The 14,146-nt window shown below is 41.3% G+C and overlaps 1 long non-coding RNA gene across 1 annotated transcript in view; it reads left to right on the top strand.

Annotated features, from left to right (window-relative positions):
- Positions 1-5,442: 5,442 nt before the first annotated feature.
- Positions 5,443-14,146, top strand: part of LOC147224233 (uncharacterized) — a 47,402-nt gene continuing 38,698 nt past the window's right edge. Inside the window, exon 1 of the long non-coding RNA XR_015107471.1 lies at positions 5,443-5,470. This is a non-coding gene — a long non-coding RNA (uncharacterized LOC147224233). The remainder of the gene's footprint in view (positions 5,471-14,146) is intronic.

The raw sequence follows: 14,146 nt of genomic DNA, 5'->3' as shown, positions 1-14,146 counted from the left end.
TGTCTGAAAGGTCTTCAGTTCATTTGGAGTGTGATCTTTGGGAAGGAAAATGGATGGCTGGATAATCTAGGATTATGTCACAATATTGTTTGCTCATGTTCCCACAGATCCTATTTCTTTACTCTGTTTCTGTGCACTTAATGAGTCAATACAGTGATATGGGACAATTGACCTGACCTGGACTTTTTCTTTTTTGATTGGAAAATATATTACTCTTGTTTGAGAAAGGTGTGATTGCATTTCTAGGAAAAAACAAACATTAAACACAGGTACGAGTGTGCGAAGAACTTTGAATTTACAATTTTCATGTATTTGTATACAATGTCATGAATCCCCTTTGCCTAAAGATGCTCTGCATGATTACATAAAAGGATATCGGATCGTTCAACACGGATCGTGTTATCTAGGATTAGGGTATATTGATAATTGAATGATTTTTTTCATTTGCACATTTACCTGCATAATATCTGTATTGTTCCAGATGACTCAAACCTAGAGTGACTTAATGAATGGATGAATGAATTATCCATCCATCCATCCATCCATCCATCCATCCATCCATCCATCCATCCATCCATCCATCCATCCATCCATCCATCCATCCATCCATTATCTACTCCTTTTCCTACGCAATAAAGGTTGCAAGAATGGGCGGATGCCCATTCCTGCTAAATGCTTGCGATGGAGCCTATACCAACCATCATTGGGCAAGAGGCAGGGTGCAACATGGACCCACTGCTCAGTAGATCACAGGGCCACATATAGACAGACAACCATTCCAAATTATTCCAAATGACCTCCTGCATAATTTTGGACTGTGTGAGGAAACCGGAGAACCTGGAGCATACCTACGCAGACATGGGGAGAACATGCAAACTTGTGTGAGTCTAACCAGGGTCCTTTGTGCTGCGAAGCGGAAGCACTAACCATTGCACCACCGCACTGCTATGAGCAAATACATCTATCAAAATAATACATTAGTAATTTGAATAAGGCAGTTTTTTTATTCACTTTCATGAAAATTCACATATATATACTGTATTTGCTTTTTACTATTATTGACCCCATTGTGTGGCAAGTGTTTTATCACCATTTAATTCTCTGCCAGAGAATTAATAAGCATTGCACAACATAATAGGGGCCCGATAGTGCTGTACTTCCGCCTCACAGCTCAAAGGACTCTTAATCCTTCCAAAAACATGCAGGTATTTAATTGGAACACACTGGAAAAATTGCCCAGATGTATGAATGAGAGTGAAGGGTTGTTTGTCCCCATATGTAGCCCTTGGTCAACTGTCGACCGGTCCATGGTGAACCCTACCGAAAGACAGCTGGGATGGACTCCAACATCTACCAAGCAGTAGGTAATTGATGGATGGATTGATGGATGGATGGATGGATGGATGGATGGATGGATGGATGGATGGATGGATGGATGGATGCATAACATAATGTAATTCACCAACACCCCATTATCTGTGATATAACTTTCTAAAGACTGAATTTCTAGCCATCTGTACTGACAATAATTATTTGCATGTAAAACTGTGGAAAACACAAAATAAGACAAATATAATATTACAAAAGTAAACTAAAAAAATCCTAAAATTCTTTTAAAGTATTTTTTTTTTTCTTGAGATCCAAACACTTTTAAGAGGTAGGGGAGCCACAAAGCCAACCTCTATCCTATTCCTTAGACACTAGCATTTCTCTCTCTATTGGTTCGTTATCAGGGGTGGGCAAACTATGGATGGCGTTGGTCTTTTTAATGTGGCCCACCAAAGATTGGTACAGAATTCATACTTAATGTGAATGAGTGAATGATTGGATCAATGAATAGAGGAGCTCAAACAGAAGATTATTTCATTTTTGGAGCTACTTGAGAATTTTCCTGACCTGAATGACACAGATTGGCTTTGTGATTTAGACTTTACTGTGGACATACTGACACATATGAATGAGCTGGATGTGAAGCTACAAGGGAAAAACCGGTTTGTGCATGAAATGCAAACAAATGTCAGAGCCTTAGAAACCAAGCTAGTTTTATTTTTACAGCAAATGTCAGACAATATTCAGACAAATGTTAGATGAGTCTGATATGAACTGTTAACAAATGAGTTTTTTTTTTCCAATATGTGTTGTATCTTGTGCTGACCCTGCCCGTCTGTCAAATTTTCAAAGTCAATGCGGCCCCTGAGCCAAAAAGTTTGCCCAACCCCGCCTTATATGAACTCTTTTCATATTACAATTATGATAAAAATATAATAAAAACGTGCACTAAGGCTGTTAAGACTATACAATTATATATTTTTTTTAATTCTTGGGCACATCTCTTATCAGCTTTTCAATGGGTTGAATTTTAACATCTCATGTTGGCCTGAAAAGGCTGTTGTACAGGAACTGAAAAGCTACCCTGATGTTAATGTGTTGCCGCTTTTTATCTATCAGAAAAGTATTTTTCTGAATCAAATGTCTCTTATGACTTATATTTGCATTATGGATATACTTTTCTGTGCTTGCTACATAAGTATGAAAGGAACTGCCCATACTTTGTCTTTCTAATGGAGTTAACAGGACTAGAAGATCCTGGTTTAGTGATCAATGGTTCTCACACTTGCTGGCATTGATCCTCTCCTTTGAGATTTAATTAGTTCCTGAATATGCTCAGTGTAACATGAATATTGTGGTATCGCTATCGAACTCCAGGATGATCTATACTGCATTTGTCCAAGGATCAATCATGAATGTTGTAATTTGCTATTGATGCAATTGATTCATTTGTCCAATTATACTGGAGACAGTCAGCAGCCCCTTTTACCCCGTACATCAATGGCTGCCAATCAGTGGGGTGTAGACAGGAGGAGCAATAAGATACTCCTGTAAACAGCTGGATGGGTACACCTCTCGGTCTGATTGGATATATTTCTACTGTGACACTTAATTGAAAGTGAGACGGAAAATATTCACCCTTGTAAAGCACATAGTTTTCTGAAGTCTAACAAAACAACAAACAAACTTATCCTGACTCATATATGCTGGATAACCTCTATCTTTTAATTATAGTTTGTTGAAAAAAACATATCTGACAAAAAGTGCCTCAATGATAGAGTATCTAGTCTTATCTGAATCCCTATCTTATCAAGAGGTTTAACATGTAAACCAAGCAAATATTAACCCAGCTGTACAAAAACATAGAATAGAATAGAATGTGCCTTTAATCATCCCATATTTGGGAAATTTAAATTCAGATCATGTGTCTGATATGTTATTATTGAAAGTAATATTCCTTTGACAAAGTGGTTAGGCATCTATTCTTTTTAACTCACAATGTAATTTGAGATTAAATCTTGTAATCACATCTGACCAAAACTCTTCAATGTGAGTGATTTCTGTGACAGTGAGAGAAAAAGTGCATGTTATTCATCACAGTGTATCAGCAAAAGTTGGCTGTGTATTATTGAGACAAATCTAAAGAATTAAATTTGTATTCTAAATTAATAAAATAAGTCAGCTATCCAACACCAAATATTTAGAGTAGTGAGTAAATTTGACTTTGATTTGGTGTTGTGCACCAATCAAATTAACATTGCCCCAAAGTATCATTATCGTTAAAATACACCAATGTATAGGTGTAATATTATAATCTTACCTGAATGTCAACAGGACCTCAGAATGATCAGTTTTATTACTGTAGATAATATCTTAATGTTCAACAAACAAGGTGGTTTCAGACTAAACCTCAGCAATAGTTAAGAATGCATAATGGAATTTTACGTAGCTCTAATTTTCATATGATTAAAATGCCAAAAAGGAAAAAAAACATATTAAAGCGATTAGAATTTTAATTTGGTTGAATAATCACTAGAAGACTGTAAAATTTAATGCAAATTTACTAGTTTAATTACATCTAGTGGAACTACCCCACAAACACTGCCAGGATTCCAGCCGTTCATTGAGCGAACCAGCCTATTCTGTACTCCCACAGCTAATTAAATCACATGGATGGCAAAACAATAAAAATAATAAACAAAGTGAACAGATCCAGCTGAATAAATTAAATCAAATGTAAGAGATAAACCTCAGGTAGGATCTTCATCCTCTTTATCGGAGGGGCTGCATTTGTATATTCAGTTGTTTGTCAGGAAAAAAAAAACTTTTACATTGTTACCTCTGCCCCCTCCTCCACACACACACACACACACACACACACACACACACACACACACACACACACACACACACACACACACACACACACACACACACAATATTGTTGTCATTCATCTTCTATCACCAGATATTGGCCTTAAATTTCAATCTATTGAAAAGCTGACAGTTTTATTGTACTGTGGGTGTGGAAGTATTTTACAGTATTTACAGTAACTTGACAGGGAACGTTTATGTGTAAGCTTAAGCACTAAACAAATGTACATTTTGAAAAGCATTAGTTTCCATCTGCATTTGCTGGTGCAATGTCATGATAAGGGTAAAACTATATCAGATACAATAGTGACATTATCTGCAAAATAACTGCATTAGTACTTATTATCTGACCGAATAATTTGTGAAAAATCAATTTTGTGAAGCTTTATGCAACAGTAACAGTTTCGTAAATGTGGTGGTCTACTTTATTGTAGCCCTATTACCTTTTTTTCCTGACTACTGTGTGCACCTGAATATAAGCCGCATCGGTTAAAAATAAACAACTAACTACATGTGTATATATATAAGCCGCACTTGTCTATAGGCCGCAGGTGTCCATGTTGTAACATGAGATATTTTCACAGAAAGATGTTACACCAAAACATTTTTTTAAACTTTTAATTAAATACATACCGGTGACGTCCAGATATATGTACTGGAAATGCCTTTTTTCCCAAACAGTGCCTGTAACACTTCCCCCTGTCTCCCTTATCTATCCTCCTGCACAGTGAAACCATTAAAGTCATCTTCTTCAGTGTTGCAATTGAACTGCGGTGGAAACACCTTGGCCATCATTTAGGGTCAAGTTTGGGCCATCCGCTTTTTTTTTTTTTTTTTTTTACCTCTGAAAGCTTTTGACGCCGTTTTGCATTGAGTCAGTTTTTCATGCTGCCGTTTCCAATGTCACATCATCGATTCATTGATGCCAAGCTTACATGCAGCTGCTCTATTCGCTTCTTTGACAGCCAGGTCAATCTCCTGTAACTTAAAAGCTGCATCATATGCATTTCTTCGTGTGTTTTCCATGATGGGGGTGTGTGAATGAAGCGCAATTTCATTGGTCAATTGGTATGACGATGCTCATCGGCCCCAAAAAGTCAATATTGTGGCAAGCTGGGACTGAGCAAAGTAAATATTGGAGTCAAGGATAACTTGCTCTCAGAATATGCTCTTTACGAGATGGTTTTAATTCAACAGTCAACAAACAGTGGAAACCTCTCAGCACTAACTGAGGGCGCACCCCCCGTTATGACAACTAACAGTGCAGGTTAGTGTCACACATCAACCACAACATTGTACAGCTATTCAACAAAGGAGTTCTCTATCACAGAACCATAAGAAGCTCCCAACAGTCATCATCATTACTTGCATAGGATTCTGGGGTTTCCACCGGCCAGTCACCCTGCCCGATGCTACAATACATTAACTGCATCTTTTTTTAATCTGCAGTGTTCAAAGTGTGTGAAAAGTAGCGGCTTATAGTCTGGAAAAATCAGCCATTAATCAGGAGAGAAATAAAAGAATACCACCTGATAGTCTGCACAGATGGTCATTAATACCTTAAGATGAAACAGAGACAGTTTCTATGCACTGTTGCTTTCCTCAGCAAAGAGTAATGATAGATGTTTCTCATGATAAAAGGTCGTGAGCTAGTTATTCCCAGTATCCGGTCTTTTAGTGCATCACTCAAAGAGCACACAGATCATCCAAAAGAAACAGATGGGTAATTGGCTCTTCAACTGGTTCTCTTTAATCTACAACATTTAGAATTATATGAATGTGCTCTCACTTTGTTTAGAAAAGTATTTTCTCTTGTGAATTGTCATGGATTGACCAAGAGCACAAGAGTGGCACTTCCTCCCAATGGGGCCTTGTCATCACATTTTCTGGAGCTGACTGTAATCAAACTTTTATCTCTACACTGGAGACTATTTACAAAAAAAAAAAATCATCAGGACAGTCAGAAAAGAATGGCAAAACATTGAAACATTTAAAACATGTAACAGGTGATCATGTGTGACCACCGCACCACCATATAGAATGTTACAGGCTAAAAGTGATGTACATCATTGGGGTACACACATACAATGTCAGCATCTCTAACATTTTACCACATACAATGAAAATAAGCAAACCAGTCTAATTTTGCACTTTATAGGGCTCCAGAAAATTGTGAATGCATCCTGACTTTTGATGGGTATTTTATGTCCCTGAAAACTCTTCCTCTGACAGTAATTGCAATGAAATCTCACTCCAATTATCACTGGATTGATCTTGTCTGAGTTACCCGTGTTTAGAGAGGCTGCGCAATTGTTGTAATTTTGGCTGCTAAAAAACACCTCTCTCAAGTCTCCCCTCTCGTAGAGTTTCACTTTACACTGGTAGATGGTGCTCAGGGTGACGACTGCTTTACAGGCTGGCTAAAAGTGAAAACCTGTCAGAGTTTTTGACGTTTGTATTGGTGGATCAGAGATTACTGTGTTGCATCTACTGGTGCCCCCCTTTTTCATCTCATTTATTTACATGATCACTGTTTCCCATGTTGTATATACATAACAATAAGACACAACAATATATTTGACACAACACTCGCTATGTGCCTGAAGTCCAGCGGCAACCTGTGATCACCAGAACTGTCCGAAGTTGGTCTCAGGAGGCAGAACTGACTCTTCAGGGATGCTTTGAGACGACTGACTGGGATGTGCTCTCCGAAGACCAGGGAGGACATTGAAAAACTCTCTGCCTGCATTACAGACTAAGTGAACTTCTGCACAGACAACATCATCCCCACCAAGACAGTGCGTTGTTTCACAAATAACAAACCCTGGGTGACTAAGGACATTAAGGCCATGCTGAACAGGAAGAAGGCGGCATTCAGGAGCGGAGACAAAGAGGAGCTGAAGAAGGTGCAGACTGAGCTGAGGGAGAAGATTGCAGAGGGCAAGGACAGTTATAGGAGAAAGCTGGAGAGCAAACTCCAGCAGAACAACATGAGGGAGGTGTGGAGTGGGTTGAAAACCATCAGTGGCCATGGAAAACAGGTTTCAAGCCAGATGATGGTTGGAGACCTGCATGAGGCCAATTAATTAAACCTGTTTTACCACAGATTTGATGAAGAAGCCTCTGCCCACCTTCCCCCCCAGCTCCGCTCAGGACTTTCCTCCCCCTGTGCCCTCACCCCTCACCTCTAAGACTTTTACCCCTCCCCCTCCCCCGCACCTCTTCTGCTTCCCTGGACGATGTCTCGTTAACACCTCAGCCCTCCTGCCCCCCAATGGGACTCTCTCCATCCCCTCCTGTCACCTTCACCGCTGTGGAGGTGAGGAGAGAGTTCAGTCGCCTTCATCCCAGGAAGGCCGCTGGCCCTGATGGACTTAGCCCCAGAGTGCTGAAAGGATGTACCTCTCAGCTGTGTGTGATCTTCACTTACCTCTTCAGCCTGAGCCTAATCCAGATGGTTGTCCCTGACCGGTGGAAAACCTCATGCCTGGCCCCAGTGCCCAAGAAGAGGAATCCCAGCACACACAGCGACTACAGACCAGTGGCCCTGACATCACACGTCATGAAGTCGCTGGAGAGGCTCGTCCTGAGGCAACTTCGTAATGTTGTTGGACCTTCGCTGGACCCCCTGCAGTTCGCTCACCAGCCCCGGATTGGCGTGGAAGACGCCATCATCTTCCTGCTGCACAGAGTATACACCCACCTTGAGGAGGCAGGAAGCATTGTGAGAGTCATGGTCTTTGACTTCTGCAGTGCTTTCAACACCATTTGACCTGCCCTGCTGAACAGGAAGCTCCTGGACATGCAGGTGGATGCTCCACTCGCGACCTGGATCAACAACTACCTAACAGGTCGGCCGCAGTACGTGAGGCTGGGAAACATCACGTCGGACACCATTGTGAGCAGCGCGGGGGCGCCACAGGGGACGGTCCTGTCTCCCTTCCTGTTCATGCTCTACACCTCAGACTTCAGGTTCTCCTCGCAGTCCTGCCACCTGCAGAAATTCTCTGATGACTCTGCCATCGTGGGCTGCATCAACGGAGGCCAGGAGGAGGAGTACAGGAGCATGGTGGACAGGTTTGTGGAGTGGTGTGGACTGAACCACCTGCAGCTCAATGTGTCTAAGACAAAGGAGCTGGTGGTGGATTTCAGGAAACAAAGGACCCACCTGAATCCGGTCACCATCAGGGGTACAGAAGTGGACATTGTGGACACCTATAAATACCTGGGTGTCCACTTGGACAATAAACTGGACTGGACCTTTAACACCAATGCCATCTTTAAGAAGGGTCAGAGCCGCCTGTTCTTCCTCAGGAGGCTCAGATTTTTCAACGTCTGCAGGACCATGCTGCAGATGTTTTACCACTCGGTGGTGTCCAGCACCATCTTCTACGCTGTTGTGTGCTGGGGCAGCAGGCTCAAGACAGCTGACACCAAAAGACTCAACAAGCTCATCAGGGGAGCTGGGTCTGTCCTGGGAGTAGAGCTGGAGTCTGTTGTGTAGGTTTCAGAGAGGATGATGATGAGGAAGCTCCACAGCATCATGGACAACATCCATCACCCCCTGCATGCCACGTTGATGTCCTGTCGGAGCTCTTTCAGTCGTAGACTGATACCACCAAAGAGCTCCACTGAACGCCACAGGAGGTCTTTCCTACCTGAGGCTATCAGACTTTTTAATTCCTCTTCCCTCAGCCGCAGGGAATCTTCAATCTTTGTAGTTACTGCTAATAGTTAAGACAATTCATATTTCATTATTCTTCCTTTCTACTATTATCTATTACTGTTATGTTTTTTTACGTGAAACTCTGGCACAACAATTTCCTTCAGGATTAATAAAGTTGTTCTCATCTCATCTCATCTCATCTCATCTCATCTCATCTCATCTCATCTCATCTCATCTCATCTCATCTCATCTCATCTCATCTCATCTCATCTCATCTCATCTCATCTCATCTCATCTCATCTCCTTTGTCAATTTCCTTTGAGTGTAATGATTGGCTGATTTTATGCCATCGGTGGCTTGCTGGCATATGCTGATCTTTCAAGTGTTCCGCTTCTATTTCTTCTTGCAACACAGGCTGTTTTGTGAGGTCAGTCAGGTGCTGCCAAAAAGTGCTGTCCACCTGCCTCGTCAATTATTGCTCCCCAATGCATATGGAAAGTGATGTTTTATGAGAAGCAATGCTGTAAATGTAGTTGATCTTATGTCTTTTTATTGTTGGTAAAACTCATTATAGCATTGTTATGTAAGTTAAATAATATTTGTATGAAGAAGTCAGAAACAGGTTAGTAATTCAATGGTTGTCATGATGGATTCATGAAAACAAAGGTTGAGGTTAAAAACATTTGACAAATCTGTAATTGCCTTATAACTTGATCCATCGGGTTTGAAATCTAACAATGATCTTCTTCTTCTTCTTCTTCTTCTTCTTCTTCTTCTTCTTCTTTTGGCTTTTCCCCTTCAGGGGTTGCCACGGCGAATCAACCGTCCAACTAACCCCATCATCTGTATCCTCCTCTCTCACACCAACTACCTTCATATCCTCTCTCACTACATCCAGAAATCTTCTCTTTGGTCTTCCCCGAGACCTCCTGCCTGGCAGATCCGATTCCAGCATCCGTCTAATAATATATTCAGTATCCCTCCACTGTACATGACCAAACCATGTGCGATTCCTGATCCTATCCATCCAGCTTCTCTAGTCTCACCACTGTGTTGTATACCTTTCGTTTGATTCTGGCTGATCGCATAGTAACCCCAACACTTTTCTCCACCCATTCCAACCTGCTTGAACCCATCTCTTTACCTCTTTTCCACACTCTCCATTGCTCTGCACTGTTGACCCCAAGTACCTGAAATCCTCCAACTTCTTGATTTCCACTCCCTGTAGGCTCACCACTCCACCCGGGTTCCTCTTATTCACACACATACACTCTGTCTTGCTGCCACTAACTTTCATTCCTCTCCTTTCCAGCGCACACATCCACCTCTCTAGATTTACTCAACCTGTTCCTTGCTCTCACTACAGATCACAATGTCTTCAGCAAACATCATGGTCAATGGAGATTCGTGTCTATCCTCATCTGTCAGCCTGTCCACCACCACTGCGAACAAGAAGGGGCTCTGAGCTGATCGCTGATGGAGTGCCACCTCCACCTTGAACTTCTCTGTTACCCCTACAGCACACCACACCACTGTCTCACAGCCAGCATACATGTCATGCACCAGTCTAACATACGTTTCTGCCACTCCAGATTTCCTCATACAATACCAGGGCTCCTCTCTTGGCACCTTGTCACAATGCAGCTCCCTCTGGCCGTCTCTGTACTTCTCTATTAGCATTCTCAAAGCAAATCCTCCATCTGTAGTACTCTTTCTCAGCATGTAGCCATACTGCAGCTCACAAATCCTGACTTCTTCTCTCAGGCTAGTTTCCACTACTCTTTCCCATAACTTCATTGTATGGCTCATCAACTTTAACCCTTCTATAGTTTCCCGCAATTCTGCACATCCCCCTTTTTCTTAAAAATGGGCACCATCACACTTCGTCTCCATTCTTCAGGCATCCTCTCCACTCTCTGACATCCAGTTGAAAAATGTAGTCAAAAACTCTACCGCTGCCTCTCCTCTCCTCTCCTCTCCTCTCCTCTCCTCTCCTCTCCTCTCCTCTCCTCTCCTCTCCTCTCCTCTCCTCTCCTCTCCTCTCCTCTCCTCTCCTTTCCTCTCCTCTCCTCTCCTCTCCTCTCCTCTCCTCTCCTCTCCTCTCCTCTCCTCTCTTCTCCTCTCTTCGTCACACCTCCACAGATATATAATCAGGACCAACTGCCTCTCCACTCTTCATCCTCTTCAATGCCTTCCTTACTTCACTTTTACTAATCTCTGCTACTTTGTGGTCTACAATAGTCACCTCTTCTACCCTTGCCTCGCTTTCATTTTCCACATTCATTAGCTCTTCAAAGTACTCTTTCCATCTTCCCATCACTCTTCTAGCATCTGTCAATACATATCCCTGTCTTAATCACGTGGACCTGTTGTATATCCTTTCCATTTTTATCCCTCTGTTTTGCCAGCCTGTATAGATCATTCTCTCCCTCCTTACTGTCCAACTGAGCATACAAGTTGTACAGCCTTTGTTTTGCCTTTGCTACCCCTATATTTACCTTACACTGTATCTCCCTGTACTCCTGTTTGTTGTCTTCAGTCCTCTCAGTCTCCCACTTCTTTTTTACCAACCGCTTTCTCTGTATATACTCCTGCACTTCCTTATTCCATCACCAAATCTCCTTATCTACTTTCAGATGATACACCAAGTACTCTCCTCCCTGTTTCCCTGATAACATTAGCTGTAGTTGTCCAGTCATCTGGAAGTCCTCCCCGACAGCCCAGAGCCTGCAGTTTTATGAAAACAACACTCCTCCCGTTTCAGCTTTGATCACTTTGTCCTCTGCTCTGCCTTTGTCCTCTCTTTCTGTCGTGTCATCAGTCATCCTACAAACCACCATCCTATGCTGTCTGGCTACATTCTCACCTACAACTGGTTTGCAGTCACTTATCTCTTTCAGGTTACCTTGTCTATACAAGATGTAGTCCACCTGCATGCCCGTACCTCCGCTCTTATAAGTTACCCTATGTTACTGTCTTTTCTGGGAAAAAAAGTGTTCACGACAGCCATTTCCATCCTTTTTGCAATGTCTACTACCATCTGTCCTTCTGCGTTCCTATCTGTATACCAAATCTACCAATCACTTTTTTATCCCCTCTATTGCCTGCACCAACATGTCCATTGAAGTCTGCACAAATTACCACTCTTATCTCTGGGGATATTCTGCATCACTACATCTAGCTCCTTCCAGAACTTCTCCTTCTCCTCAAACTCACATACCACCTGCGGGGTATAGCCACTTACAACATTGAGCATCACACCTTCAATTTCTAGTTTCAGACTCACAAGTCTATCTGACATTCTTTATGCCTCCAGAACATTCCTAATGAACTATTATCTTTCATCATCACCATTACGCTGAGGAAGGCAAGGGGAAAGTCAATTATACTAATATTCAGCTTAGGCAGCAGGGGACAATGTGCTTTTCACCCTCTCACCCACATCGTCACATGGCACATGTTGAGGTTATTATGGCCTACAGTGCCTTATTCTCATGGGCAACGTCTGTGAACTTGGAGCCCCAGAGACTGTAAAGATAAGACAAGGTGCCTCAACACACAAACTTCTTTGAAATTTGGGAGGATGTTCTAAGGTCCCCTGATGGATTTCCTTGGAAAAGACAATGAAAAATGTAATTCAGGTGGAATCTGCTGTTGTTTTAGTGTTTCGTGTTCCTCCATGGGTACACAGACATACACAATCTGCCAAGCTTTAAATGAGACAATGCTAGGTCCTCCCTGGGATTAGCATTTAATCATTAATTTAGCCAACAGGGAATGAAGCACTATAACAAGTTTGGGTATTTCCAAGTGGTGCTCTGCACAGAAACAATTTTCCAGGTTCTTTTGCAGGAGTGGGCGCTCCAGGTGAGGGTTCTCAGAGTAGAAACCCCAAAGATGCCTTTGTTTCCTTTTGTTGCATTGCTTTTAGGTAAATGAGAATAACAGCAGCATCAACAAAAACCATGATGGAACTACCTCCTCATTAGTCCGTGAAATACAACCTCCAAGAGACAAATATAATCCACCCCTTGAACCACACATTTCATATTGATTCAAATGCGGACACCTCATGAGAGTTCTGTATATCACAAATAAGTAAATAAATAGCAAAACTAGCAAAATGGATAGGTTGAAAATGGTTGAAATGTTATATTAAAGAAGTCAGGGATCATTCACATCGGAGACCTGCACTGCCTGATGGGGGGCAGACTCCTGCCGTCTACAGGCAGCTGTAAAATTTGTCTTTTCCACAAAGGCTTATGTTAAAAAAATTTCATATCAGTTTACATTCAGTAAAGTTGCTTCCTGCCTTTCATTTAATCTCTGTATTGGACTTTTTTTGGCAACAAATTTAGATCTGGTGTAAAGTACATCTTTAAAAAAATAAAAAAATAAAAAAAGAGTAATGAGTAACAAAAAAAAAAAAACACCAGCCCCAGCTCACTGTTCTGTATATTTCCTGTGCATCTGTGCATCTTGTATTTGCAAGTGTTATTTGCAGTCCTCTATTGTAAGCCGCTTTTGATAAAAGTGTCTGCCGAATGTAATGTAATGTAATGTTTTAAAAAATAAAATGTTACCTTAAATGTCTTTTCTCAGGCTATCTTTTAACTCTCCACTTCAAGGGAGCTTAGCATACAGAACTAATGCAATCTCCCTCCTCCTTCGTGTTTTTTTTTTTGTCACCCCGAGTACAAAGGCAGGAGAAGCTAATCCAAATTACATTTTAATTTTACAATTTTGACAATAATTATTAATTTTTTATTATTTTTCTAATATTTCTCAAGAATTACTTTTCATCTTAGCTGTCTATACATAAACAAGTTTGTTAAACAAATATTATTGCCCATAACTTTGATGCCTCTCCTCCATTTCTTTATACATGTTGCATATCTGTATCTGTCCCTATGTTTTCCTGCGTCTCCTTACCTATTATTTAGATTGCCAAACCTGTGGGCAACAATTGCTGAAGCAAAATCCTACAGATATTAACAATAACAGCTTGAGTACCAGCCGACTGGACATAAAATTACATTGCCAGGTTCACTCACAGCCAAGAATCAGATGTAAATATATATTTAGCATTTTTAGCACATCATTTTTACCACTTCTTATGTACCAATTAGCTCAGGGGCATTTAGATAAAACCTGACCACACCCTCATATTTGAGTTTACTTGTCAGGCACGTGAACTCCTAAGGGACACTTCCAAGTGTCTCCATAGAGAATTACCCTGGTATTGATTACAAATGAGATAATAAAAGCCGGCATAAT

Source organism: Fistularia commersonii, chromosome 18 (assembly GCF_037954325.1).
Source record: "Fistularia commersonii isolate RoL2024-O1a breed Wild chromosome 18, RoL_Fcom_v1.0, whole genome shotgun sequence".
In the NCBI taxonomy this organism is placed as follows: Eukaryota; Metazoa; Chordata; class Actinopteri; order Syngnathiformes; family Fistulariidae; genus Fistularia; species Fistularia commersonii.
The sequence above is the reverse complement of the archived record's forward strand: the minus strand, read 5'-3'. Positions and strand labels throughout refer to the sequence as shown.